Source organism: Schistocerca gregaria, chromosome 4 (genome assembly GCF_023897955.1).
Source record: "Schistocerca gregaria isolate iqSchGreg1 chromosome 4, iqSchGreg1.2, whole genome shotgun sequence".
In the NCBI taxonomy this organism is placed as follows: Eukaryota; Metazoa; Arthropoda; class Insecta; order Orthoptera; family Acrididae; genus Schistocerca; species Schistocerca gregaria.
The window spans coordinates 339,141,226-339,155,802 of NC_064923.1; the positions used below are offsets into that span (position 1 = coordinate 339,141,226).

The following is a 14,577-nucleotide window of genomic DNA, read 5'->3' on the forward strand; positions in this document are numbered from 1 at the left end:
GACTTCTTGTCAGTCACTCGTATCGTCTCACATTAGAAACTGATTTAAGTACATTTTAGAAAAGAGTTGGATTAACAACCATAGTTCAATTATAAACAAATCGTAAAAACCGTCTTGCCTCCAGCAAGTCCAAGACAAGAGCTTTTTCAGAATTCCGAATCTCAAATATTCGTGTTATTTATAACAATGGTCACTGATACGATTAACACAGAATAACCTAGAAGTTCCATAGTTCTTCCTTTCTATTTCACTACGACTCTCACATCTAAAATATCATGTGTACGAAACAGTAGAAGGACGAGTGGTTCTAGAATTTTTGCCGAAATTATTGAAACACTACAGAACTAGATGAGTAGAGGGATATAAATACAAAATAGCTCACTAGTAATGCAGGCATGGGAACAATAATGAATAAGAAAATAACAATGCAGGTAAGCTCCTACGAACAGCATTGCCAAGACAGACACAAAGCCACTACCCACCACAGAAGTACAAGATTATATGCCACCTAAAATCCACAGATGATGATGATGACACTGAAAGAATGTATGTGGGATAAAGGAAATAATTCAGACAGTTTAGGGGAATTAAAATTTAATTTTTAAGGAATAGTGGAATTTGGTAGCACGAAAAGTGAGGAAAAATGTAAAGGGGCATCAAATGAAAACAAGACTGATGGGAAAAAGCAAGTACACTGTTTATTATTGTTAAGGAGACAGTCACAATTGGTCAAACCACACATGGTTGCAAGAATAAATGATTCGAGGCAGGTGTCTAATTCTTACAAACTTTATTGACAATCCACAGCTGCACAAAATAATAAAATAATTCAAAATTAATTCCCTGAATGGGAATTCCTTGACATCAGCTGTATATGGTTTAGATCTACTACCCAACAGTTAAATAGGCCTCGAATCCCGATAGCCCACTTATCGCAAGCAGTCACCTTAACCACTTCGGCTATCCATGCTTGCTTCCTGAATCAACCCAGAACCTTCACACATCACACTGTCTGTATCCTTATATGGTAGTCCATTGAATTCCTTAGCTAATGCTCACAACATTAACTGGAATTCCACAATGGGGAGAATGTGTCAACAAGGAATCTGAAGCAAAACTAGGCTGTGGCAGACCAGGAACTGCTTCTGCTATTTGATACATCCTCACATGAAGATCCCAACCACAGCACAGTGAAATGAAAAACAGTATTCAGCAATGGCTACTGCCAAACCCATCATTATTAAAAGTGGATGTATGATGTAGCAGAATGGGAAAGTACATAATGAACAGATCGATACCAGGCACTTAGGCGACTGCAATAGTCTTATAGCTTGCTGGATATGTGAAGCATATCTAGTTTTCTACACTTTGTAACACTGTTGTTCGGATAAAACAATGTTTGGTATGTATCTGGTAAACCTATTTTGTATTTTCAGTGCATTAGGATGGATACTGTACTGTCAAGAGTTATAAGTTGCCATGTGAAGTAAACAAACACTGTGACTGGTATACTTACAAATTTTGTGCCAGCATTCAGAATGTATTAATAGCATACAACAAAACTACAGAAAAAACATGGTAGGAACAAAATACTATTAGATAATATTGAAGTAATTAAAATTTTCATCTGAAGCATTGTTTGAACAAATAAGACATCAAATTTGTGCGAGTTAGTAAATGTATTTCTGTTAAATTATCATCACACACGGAAGTCCATACAAAAACAAATCTGGAGTTATTAATCAGCTGTCCAGGAATGTGAAACTATACTTATAATTTATGAAATGTCCTCAAATAAAAATGCATGAACTTGCCCTGCATTATAGTAACTCTATATAAGTAACAGTGGTAGTAGCCACATGTGTTTGTAACAGATTATGCGATGTCAAGACCGAGTTGCATTATGCTGAAATTTTTGTAATAAATATTTTGAAGTTAAATTTTTTATTTCACATAAATCTTTTTGTAGTTAGCATGTCACAAACTGCTTGACATTGCAACGAAGGGAACCTTAGTGGAGGAGCTAAAACAATTTAAATTATTCACTATTTCGACGACAGGTACCCAGATAAGTATTTTCCTTAAACCTGGAAGTATTTTGAGCCTCCTGATGTCAACCTAGTGAATTCAGTGTCCAATAAATAGTTCACAAATAATACATATGTACATTTAAATGTGTTTGGCTGTTAACACTGACAAAATATATAATAAACACTTTGTGACATTTACTATTATACATGTTTGCAAGGGAACACCAGAATTACATCACAATTTTGTGTTGGAAATTATTTGGTGTGATTTCAGGACTGTTAAGTGTGTGTGTGTGTGTGTGTGTGTGTGTGTGTGTAATTATCCTGGGTAGAATACATCAAGAGCGGAGAAATTCCTCGTAGTTTGTGTGTCCACCATTTATTTCACAGAGAATAATTTAAATTTCCTTCACACAGCTCTGGGGAATTCTAAAGAGGGAAGTGAAGAACTTTGGGTGTTCAGTGTACCAGTAGCTGACAGCTGGTCAGATATGTAACAGGAGCAGCCAAACAATACCATTGCTGGATAAGTAGTGCTAACGTTGCAGATGCTCAGTTACACAGCCGCTGAGCCAAGTTAAGACCAGGTGGTACATGGGTCGAACTTCTTGATGTAGAAGACTGTTGGCACCAGCCAAGGAGGTCATATCCCTCTTGAGAAACACAGTGAGCGAGTCCCACTGTTGCCCCCAAAGCCTCACCAACACCAGTATCTGCCACATATATACATTTACATTTCTCTACAGCAACTTAGTAAGCTACCAGTATACACAAATCGAAGATTCAACATTAAAATGTGGAGTCAACCACCCTTCACAATGCGAAAGCACTAACTATTGCATATTTTGAAGGAGAAAGCCTTTGCCAACATAATTATTCCACAAGAATCTGACAAAAGTGATAAAGATGAAAACATAAATAAAAAATAAAAAATAATAAAAATTAATGGTAACTCACTCATAACCAGGTTTCCTTAAAAATGTGCTTATCATTTATTCATTCAATGATGGTCCATAAACCTCCAGGAAAGACACACAGATACAAACACATAAGCAGCGTGAGTGATCACTCCATATGCACAAAAAAGGGATCACAGAGATACCAACGAACATAGATCATTTGCATCCCCACAAATCTCATTGCACAAAGATTGGCAACAGCATTACTATAATTAAAGTAGTTAACTGAAGACTGATATCATAACACATCTACATTTTTTTTTTAAAGTTGTTTGCATCTCCCAAGATCTATTCATTTAATTTTCATTTCTCCCGCTATGCACTGTAATCTCTAATAGATCCAATTTTCTACCTCTATCCTATTTGTGTGAAATTGTGAGGTCTTTTTCAGTTCCCAACAAAGGATGGCCAGTTTCATGGCTGTGTATGGCTGTGGTGGACATTTCTATATTGTTAAGCTGAGAGGTGTCTGTGTAATCCTTGTACCTTGACTAAGTACCTATCCGTCTGACCGATGAGCATCGCATTACAACTGTTAAAGATGTACAGCATTTATCAACATACTATTCTCAATTATTCCTTATTCATTATGTTTTCATGGTTTCTGTTAGCTCTGGCTAGTTGTCTGATAATATTCAGCTCAGTCACTGTCTCGTGTTTACCCACCAGGACTTTAAATGCTCTATCTACTAAGCCCTGAAGGGTGGAGAGTTTTTTGGTCATTTGGATGACATGAGTTATCATATAATAAAATTATCCATTGTCATCGGGTCCTTTAGACTTTGAAGGCAATCCTACCATTTGATGTTTAGATCAAGAAATGCATGTCATCATTTTTTTTATTGTTAAACAGTAAGTTAATTTTCTTGTGGAAATCATTAAACTCATTTACAATTAGCACTTTTATTTTCACAGTCCGTCTTGATCACATAGATTTCTTTACACTTTATGACTGGTTTCGACTTATCGCCACCTTCAGATGTTGTAAATATAAATATTGTTTAAGCAACCAGGTTCAATTAATTAAGATTTAATCTATACAAGTCTTAGTGATGCATGAAATATAAAATATTTATAGCCATGTATGGCAGTCATACATACCGTTAAAATATTCTGATCTAAATCATCGTCAAGGTAAACATGTGCGTGCTAATACTCAGAGCATGTCAGTATTTATACAAAAACCTAATGGCAGAAGAGGGCACTTCAGCCAGAGTACATAGTAAACCAGTGCTCCCAATATAAAGATTAAAATGTGGTATGCATTGTCTGTAGTTAATACCCCCCCCCCAGTTAACGAGGGAATTTTGTACAAGAGAACTGAATAAATTAATACATTTGCATAGGCCACTAGGGGTGCTCACAGACATCTCTACATTAAAGAGGAGACTTCCAGAATTACTACAGTGGGAGCTCATCACAGTTCTACTGATTCTGTAGAGGATTTTCTAAATTTAGTAGATAACATGGATACACATCTGTGTTACAGACTCAAATTGGTTGAACACAGAAATAACAAGAGAGATCGTGAAAGGAGTAACTACAATAATAATAATAGATCCAATGGAGATCATGGGAATGTGGGGAGAGAAGATATATATGGGCACATTAACCACAATAGAAATTGTGAAAATCACAATAGGAATTTTAGGGACAGAAATCAGGGAGATAATGCAAACCATCATGAAAGAAGGGAGAGCAGGGGAGAGAGGAAGTAAGGCATAGGACATGACAAGAGGGTTCATAAGGTGCAGGTTCTCATGGCAGACACTCGGAAAACTGGTGAGAGCCTCACTTTGGGTCTGCAGGGGGGCTGACAAATGGGCCTAGTTATGCAATAAGGATCCAACCACCATTTTCTGCTGCATTTTTGGATTTATATTGCAAAATGTGTTTGGAGGTGTGTATCATGTTATACAAAATAGAACCAACTTCTTTCTGTAATGTGCTACTTTCTAGAGAGTGTAGAATCAACTGCCAACACTGGAATCAAAAGGTGCAGTGATTTGCAATACGGAACTAAGTCATGTGTTCGTGAGCCGTCTATGTGAATGTGTTTTGTTACGACTGAATTGAACAAACTATTTTGTTCTTGGTTTATGTTATACAAATATATAATATTAAAACACTTCCTTAGGAGAAATCAATAACAATGCACAAGTTATCTAGAGAAAAATACCCGGTCTCTTTGTGTTCATTGTGTTCACATGACGATGTCAGTTTGCAGGTTAGTGGAATAAATAATATTTTAAACACTTTGTGCACATCTGAAACGTAGTATTATGTAGGTGACATTACTTATAAGGCCTTGCTTGTTATTGTTGCAGGAAGGGAATGTTACAGAACAATTTCCACAGGCCCAAAACAAATCAAGGGAAAGTGAGGTTAGTATAATGTTTTAACTCAATTTTTATGACTGTCACTGATATTGAACTGGGTGATATATTCACTGTACTGCATACTAACAAGGGCTTATTTTTTGTGTATTACAGGAAGAAGATGGAAATGTCATATATTGGTTAAGACAATGTGTCATGGATACTAATGGATCTACTGATATAGAAAGGTCAGTTCCAAAACATGATGCAGATGACAGCTATAGTGTTGATGACAGTAGCAGTGCTGCAGGTAAACATAAAGGGGGGCCCACAAAAGGAAGGAAGAGGAAATTTGGCGGTTTGTCAAGAGAGCTGCAGAAGATCCTAAGAAGAAGTAACAAAAAATACGTTAACACTGCAAAGAAATAAGTGAAGCCCAAACTATTTAGAGATTACGTCTGTAACTGTTCAAGAAAATGTAGTGACAAAATAAGCATACAAGAGATGACACTGCACTTTGATAATTTTTAGAAAAGTGGAGATTACAATATACAGACTGCAGTGTTAAGTCGAATGATTGGGCAACATGAATTCTGCCGTCACAGAGGAAATAGACACAATAATAAATGTACTTACAGTAGGATTTACACAATTAATGATATTACAGTTTGCAGGGATTTCTTCTGTCAGACATTGTGTATTTCAAATAAGAGGGTGAACACAGCAATGGAGAAGAGTAGATTCAAAGATAACAATGCATTATTAGATAAAAGGGGATGTAGTGAAGTCCATAATAAGATTACACATCAGCAAAAGAGGGACATTATGCACCATATTAGTAAGTTCCCAAAATATGTTAGTAACTACAGTAGAAACAAGTCAGATGCAGAATACATTGCACCCGATTTAAAGATAAGCAAAATGTTTTAATTATATAAGGAGGACCATAGTGATACTGCCTTATTTTCCAAGTCTAAGGAAGTATTTCTGAAAGTGTTTAATTCAAGAAGGAAGACAGTTCAAAAATACACATGTAATGTTTGCAACAAATACACTCCTGGAAATTGAAATAAGAACACCGTGAATTCATTGTCCCAGGAAGGGGAAACTTTATTGACACATTCCTGGGGTCAGATACATCACATGATCACACTGACAGAACCACAGGCACATAGACACAGGCAACAGAGCATGCACAATGTCGGCACTAGTACAGTGTATATCCACCTTTCGCAGCAATGCAGGCTGCTATTCTCCCATGGAGACGATCGTAGAGATGCTGGATGTAGTCCTGTGGAACGGCTTGCCATGCCATTTCCACCTGGTGCCTCAGTTGGACCAGCGTTCTTGCTGGACGTGCAGACCGCGTGAGACGACGCTTCATCCAGTCCCAAACATGCTCCATGGGGGACAGATCTGGAGATCTTGCTGGCCAGGGTAGTTGACTTACACCTTCTAGAGCACGTTGGGTGGCACGGGATACATGCGGACGTGCATTGTCCTGTTGGAATAGCAAGTTCCCTTGCCGGTCTAGGAATGGTAGAACGATGGGTTCGATGACGGTTTGGATGTACTATGCACTATTCAGTGTCCCCTCGACGATCACCAGAGGTGTACGGCCAGTGTAGGAGATCGCTCCCCACACCATGATGCCGGGTGTTGGCCCTGTGTGCCTCGGTCGTATGCAGTCTTGATTGTGGCGCTCACCTGCACGGCGCCAAACACGCATACGACCATCATTGGCACCAAGGCAGAAGCGACTCTCATCGCTGAAGACGACACGTCTCCATTCGTCCCTCCATTCATGCCTGTCGCGACACCACTGGAGGCGGGCTGCACGATGTTGGGGCGTGAGCGGAAGATGGCGAAACGGTGTGCGGGACCGTAGCCCAGCTTCATGGAGACGGTTGCGAATGGTCCACGCCGATACCCCAGAAGCAACAGTGTCCCTAATTTGCTGGGAAGTAGTGGTGCGGTCCTCTACGGCACTGCGTAGGATCCTACGGTCTTGGCGTGCATCCGTGCGTCGCTGCGGTCCGGTCCCAGGTCGACGGGCATGTGCACCTTCCGCCGACCACTGGCGACAACATCGATGTACTGTGGAGACCTCACGCCCCACGTGTTGAGCAATTCAGCGGTACGTCCACCCGGCCTCCCGCATGCCCACTATACGCCCTCGCTCAAAGTCCGTCAACTGCACATACAGTTCACGTCCACGCTGTCGTGGCATGCTACCAGTGTTAAAGACTGCGATGGAGCTCCGTATGCCACGGCAAACTGGCTGACACTGACGGCGGCGGTGCACAAATGCTGCGCAGCTAGCGACATTCGACGGCCAACACCGCGGTTCCTGGTGTGTCCGCTGTGCCGTGCGTGTGATCATTGCTTGTACAGCCCTCTCGCAGTGTCCGGAGCAAGTATGGTGGGTCTGACACACCGGTATCAATGTGTTCTTTTTTCCATTTTCAGGAGTGTATAAGGCACAAGTTGCACCAGCAAATGCTGCAGTGAATAAGGCAATGCTCAAAGATCAGTATGACAAACACATATATAGAGCAAAACAAGCTCATAAAATGCTGAAAGAAGATATGATTACAGCTCAGAAGGAAGATCAGATTGAAACATTCGTTTGTGATCTAGAAAAAACATTGCCAATACCACGGATACCAACAAATATCTTCTTTTGCAAAAGGCAACTCTGGATTTACAACTGTGGAACTCATGCTGGTAAATGTAATGACACACACTGCTATACCTGGATTGAAGACAATGCAGGGCATGGGGCTCAAGAACTTGGTTTGTATCTTCGACACCATATACTGAATAACGTATATCATGGAGTGAAGGAATTGTTTTTGTGGTCAGATTCATGTGGGGAAACAAAACTGTAATATAAAAAAGGTTTTAATCTTAAAAGCAATTCTAGAAGAGCATAGTTCTTTGGAGGAAACTACACTGAAATATCTTATCTCAGGCCATTCTTTTTGCCTAATGATAGTGACTTTGGTGATGTAGAATGTGCTCTGAAGATGCAGGGTAGACTCTATATTCCAGAAGATTATATCTGTGTAATGCAGAGAGCAAGGAAAAAGAATCCCCTATAGGTCCATAGGATGCAAAAACATTACTTCAAAGGATCCACACAACTTAAAGAGTATCGTTAATAGGAAACAAGACATACTGGCTGCAACTCCATCAGATTAGAATCTTAAAGAGCAAACCCTTCTCTGTATTTATGAATACAAAATTAGATTAGAATTTTGTAGAAGTTGATGTCAAGAAAAGAAGAGCTGGTCGCTCAAAGACTGGAGTAAACTTCTCAATGCTCCTGTTACCTTTGTGGCCTAATGGAAAGCCTATATCACAGCCAAAATTGGATGACATCGCATCTCTTATGTATCTCGTTCCGAGTGATGATACCATGTTTACAGTAATCTTTCAGTAGATTGTGGTATTGTGGATGATATTGATGGGGTTGATGGGGAGCTGGACTTCATCTTAGAAAAACATGATTCATTGTGCAAAATGTGTTATTTTTCTTGTCATTGCATTGTATTATGTTCATATTGTTTGGTAAATAATTGAAGTTTCATATATTATTACATGCAAACATCACTACTGCCAGGTTTTTGAAGCTCCTGATGCACAATACACAGTCCCTCAAAATACAACACAGAAGATCCTAGTGCCATTTTAGCTTATTGAGGTGAGGGTCAATCAAAACCAAGTGGTCCAGCACTGGCTGCTTGACTATCTCAGAAAATTTTTATATTTGCTGGATGAATTACCCTATGTTTAGCAGTCACAAAATTTTTTTTTAAAAAAATGTATTGTTTATTGTTTTGAAATGGTGGCCACATTTGATCCAGGCCACATGCATTTTTCTGTACTTGCAGGCATCTATGTTTTTTACAATTATTCAGTAGTGGATTGTCCTAAGCCTTTCAGATAAAATGCATTTAGTTCAAAACACTCTGGGCTTCAAATTAACATCATTATCACTTAGCTGAATGTATTCTTTAATATATTTTTAATAGTTCAAAGTTATCAGCCACAAATTAAAAAAACTCAATTTCTGAACGGCAGTTTTCCAAAGAAAGATTAATTTCTCAGCTTTAATATTTTCTCTGCTATTACATTGTATAGTACAATTACTTTTTATAGAGTATCAATAGTGAGCAGCTTTTAGTTTTAAAAAAATACACTATTTTAAAAAATGGATTTTTTTTACAATTTTTCCATTTTGTGACCTGCAACATCTTTGTTGGGGGACAAGTTAAAAATCTGAAAATTTCACAGTTAAACCTTTATGACATCAAACTTCAGTATAAATTTGTGTTTTGCCAGGATAACAAGGCGAGAGAACCATTATGAGAAACTGGACTAAGCCTAAAAATCAAATGGAGAAAATCAGTAAATGTAACAAAAGGAGACGTAAGAAAGTCATAACATTAAAGAAAAGAGAAAACATCTCGACACATTAGACCAAGAAGAGATAAGCCGAGAACAATTCGACTAAAAAGATCCGGTGTGGGGAGCAGACAGCTTCACATGCATCGCGAGGACGCAGACATGGAAAACAACATCCGACGCCGCTGGCACCAGTTGCTGTTCATCAGTGCTGACCTGCTTCCACATCCGTTCACTGACGTCAATGTGGAAACCTACATCCAACACTACCGGCACCAGCTTTTGCTCACCGGTGCTGATTCCACATCCGCTCGCTGTCGCAGCCTAAACTCTAAGCCGGGTGAGTGTAAAACAGTACTTTATTGTCTGAGTGTACAGTTGGATAAACTGTTGAGTAAATTGTACAGGTGTAGGTATTATACTCAGAGTGAAGTTTTTAAATGCCTGCTAGATGTAAGGCTCATAAGAATATGGATAACGTGAAACAAATCAAAGAAACTAAAGAACGAGCTATGGCTATGTGAGTCAGTAGAGAAATGCAAGACTGATGTGAATTAGTAAGTTTAATCAAAGCCCAGAGGGCAGATTCAGAGACTTTAAGGAAAGGATTAGGCTTAATAAGTTCTCATTTAAATGAAAACTAGAAGCCCAGAGTTAACAATTAAATCTAAGGAAAGAAATTACTTTGGAACATTCTAGTTTAAATGACCAGAGTCAAACTTTGAATAGTCAAGCAACAAATATAGGTTTACTAAAGACTGAATTTGACACACTATATAGTAAAGTTGAAAATTTGACATTAGATTTAAATAAAGAATTAACAAGTTCCTTGAACATTCATGTAAACCAACTGTTCACTGACCTTAGTAACAAGCAGAATGATACTTTCCAAGATTTAGCAAAAAGGCTACAAGATTTAGATTTTCTACTTTGTATAGAATATTTTATACTATATATCTAAAAACAAAGATGATGTGAGTTACCAAACGAAAGTGCTGGTATGTCGATAGACACACAAACATACACACAAAATTCAAGCTATCGCAACCAACGGTTGCTTCGTCAGGAAAGAGGGAAGGAGAGGGAAAGACGAAAGGATGTGGGTTTTAAGGGAGAGGTTAAGGAGTCACTCCAATCCCGGGAGTGGAAAGACTTACCTTAGGGGCAAAAAAGGACACGTATACACTCGCGCTCGCGCGCACACACACACACACACACACACACACACACACACACATATATATCCATCCGCACATACACAGACACAAGCAGACATTTGTAAAGGCAAAGAGTTTGGGCAGAGATGTCAGTCGAGGTGGAAGTACAGACGCAAAGATGTTGAATGACAGGTGAGGCATGAGCGGCGGCAACTTGAAATTAGCGGAAGTTGAGGCCTGGCAGATAACGAGAAGAAAGGACATACTGAAGGGCAAGTTCCCATCTCCGGAGTTCTGACAGGTTGGTGTTAGCGGGAAGTATCCAGATAACCCGGATGGTGTAACACTGTGCCAAGATGTGTTGGCCGTGCACCAAGGCATGTTTAACCACAGGGTGATCCTCATTACCAACAAACAATCTGCCTGTGTCCATTCATACGAATGGACAGTTTGTTGCTGGTCATTCCCACATAGAAAGCTTCACAGTGTAGGCAGCTCAGTCGGTAAATCATGTGGGTGCTTTCACACGTGGCTCTGCCTTTGATCGTGTACACCTTCCGGGTTGCAGGACTGGAGTAGGTGGTTGTGGGAGGGTGCATGGGACAGGTTTGACATCTCTGCCCAAACTCTTTGCCTTTACAAATGTCTGCTTGTGTCTACGTATGTGCGGATGGATGTGTGTGTGTGTGTGTGTGTGTGTGTGTGTGTGTGTGTGTGTGGGCGCGCGCGCGCGAGTGTATACCTGTCCTTTTTTCCCCCTAAGGTAAGTCTTTCCGCTCCTGGGATTGGAATGACTCCTTACCCTCTCCCTTAAAATCCACATCCTTTCATCTTTCCCTCTCCTTCCCTCTTTCCTGACAAAGCAACCGTTGGTTGCGAAAGCTTGAATTTTGTGTGTATGTTTGTGTGTCTATCGACATGCCAGCGCTTTCGTTTGGTAAGTCACATCATCTTTGTTTTTAGATATATTTTTCCCACGTGGAATGTTTCCCTCTGTTATATTCATATTTTATACTATTTACGAGATGTGATATAGATGGGAGGGTTTGTATCAGTTTTTAAAGGAGTGGGTATTTTGGATAAAAGCATGGTTTACAAAAACACACAAATCATGACTAACACGAGAGACACACCATACCCTTCAGATGACCCTCACGAACAAGTGTGCCCGATTTTTCACCACTTGCCGCTTCCATAGGGTTGCTAAGATTTCCTTCGAGGGATCTGAAGGGTGAAGGTAGGAATGTCCGTTCTGTATGAGACAATTCAACACCAAACCTCCTCTGGCTTCTCACTCAATACTTGCGAGGTAGGGGTCCTGGTAAAAGGGGGTGGAAAGGGTTTCCTGTTTTGGGGCTATCTTCTTTCTCTTCTTCGATCTTGGTAACCATTCCTATTTATTTCCTTTCTTACTTCTCATTTGAGTAAGTATCTATCTTTCTCTCTTTCCACATTTATCTATGTATGTGTGGAAGTCCTTCCTGGTTTTCAATAACCTACATCTTATCTTTGATAAGAAGGCCGAAGAATCAGACTATACGAACACACATCTACGTACACACAAAGAGAGACGGATACACAAACAATGACGTAACAGATGAGAAAGCTGTGAGAACTGCCAAGTTGTGTTGGTGGGGGAAAGATATGTGTACATTGGGAAATATGCACACGTCTTCTTCTTCTCTCTTTTTTTTTTAATATGCTGGCTCTACATCGATATATATATCACACAGAAGAACTACGACAATTTCATATCACCTATACACCGCATATACACACATAAAAACACCTGTGACGATTTCACATTGAACGAGTATACATAAGGAGGAGGCATGAGTAAGGAACGAGAATGCAAGGAAGATTGAAGTATTCATGATGTTTATTTAAGAAAAGTCAGTGTAGCAAATACTCTGATAAATTGAGGAGTTCTAGGGTAGTGGGACTTGAATAGCGTATGTAAACATATTGCTTACTGAATAGTGTACAGATATGGAATCTATTAAGCATATAGAAGTTGAAAAGTAGTGGAGGACTCCAGGGATTAAATGAAGTATTAAGAAGTAAATGTGAAGTGTAGAATAGATTTTTTATCTTTACTAGAAAATATTTAATTACAGTATACATAGAAATGTATACAAGGCTTAATGAACCATGAGGCCTACTCAGAAATAAGAAGGGGGTGTACCCGGCACCTACTGAATATAAAGGGCAGTCGTAACTGCATGGAGATGGGACGACTAGTGGCCTAATGAATAGGGATGTTGTAAAAAGGGGAGTTCCTACCAGAATAGATAGAAGAAGTGCACTCATATGGTCAACCCACATGCAAGGTATAGGTACTGATGCTAGGGGAAAAGGACAGTATCATGACAGAAGTCACACATTTTATAGGGATTATTCTGGCAAGTTTGAATTCTATACACAGCAAGCATTATTACACGCTATTATGTTGCCCAGAGTTGCTCCAAACTACATAAAATATTAGAAATAATACATACTTAGGAAAGGTAGTATTAAAGATGAAAACACAGAAAATAGATTACTCAAGTGTCACAAACACCTTTAGTTTACAATAGAAAATAAAAATAAAGTCTCATGTTTTCTAAATGCTAGTCAGGCTTACTGGATCACTAATGAATACTCCGGTCTGGATAACAAAGAATCACTCAATGCATACTGTTAAAATGTGAATTGTTATTATGTGTGATATTAATGTACATGATGATTATGTATAAAATATCGCGTGTTTGATCTGAGGAGGGGAATATGCAGAATTTTGAGAATTTCCAAGTAAATTCTACAACCACTCTGCCTTCTACTGTCTCGAACACAAAATTTTAAATATAAGTGTGAGAGAGCCTACCTTGTAGTAAGAAGACTGTAGACGCAGTGGTTGAATGGCACCGACAAGTGTTTGCTGGTCGTGTCATAGAAGTTTAATGAAAGAACACGGCAGAGTCAAGGAACTTCTGTGTTATTCCATACTGTTTTATAACTCTGACTATGTAGAGAAAAAAGGAAGAATGGCTGGAATATTGTTAAATGCATGCTCGTTTCGGACTTGGAGAAGATAAGACATAATTCAGATTTAGGATGAGAATGGGCTTGGTTTTTAAGCCAACTTTCTCTTAGGTGTATATGAACTTTGTTTCTAACCTTTGGATATACGAGAAGACTTACTTGACAATGTTTGGTTACGTGGAGAATGAGATTTGTAACAGTTTGATGTTTAAATATACATCATTAAGTGAAGCAAAATAAACTGTGTAAATCTACTTATTTTTATAAGTAAAAAGAGTCTTGAGAAATTCCTGTTCCTGGTAAATATACTTTGGAGCAGAAGAGAAAAGGAGTTTGCAGCAGCAAGCTAACCAGTAAGGAAAGTTGGCTGACAATCTCAAGTCGTATTGTTAAAGAAGTCAGAGTTTAGACATATACTTCACCACTTTTAAGTCATCCGAAGCGTTAGAGTGCTCGCACCTACTCTTTTCAATCTATATATCTCTGACTTGCCTCAAACACGATCCAAGAAAAATGGTTATGCTGACGACCTAGCACAAGCTGCCTGCAGTAAAACCAGAGACGAGGCCAGCAATACACTCACAGAGGTCCTCTCCATGGTGGGCAAATACTTCGCTGACAAGAGACTTACTCCTAACATGAATAAAGCTGTAGTGACCAGTTTCCACCTCAACAACTGACA

The 14,577-nt window shown here is 39.2% G+C and overlaps 1 protein-coding gene across 2 annotated transcripts in view; it reads right to left on the reverse strand.

Moving 5' to 3' along the window:
* Positions 1-1,937: 1,937 nt before the first annotated feature.
* The window catches only part of LOC126268081 (glutamyl-tRNA(Gln) amidotransferase subunit A, mitochondrial), a 143,182-nt gene continuing 130,542 nt past the window's right edge, over positions 1,938-14,577 (reverse strand). For both annotated transcript variants that reach the window (XR_007549080.1, XR_007549081.1), the window contains exon 10: positions 1,938-2,743. The gene's annotated coding sequence lies outside the window, so the exon portion shown is untranslated. The remainder of the gene's footprint in view (positions 2,744-14,577) is intronic.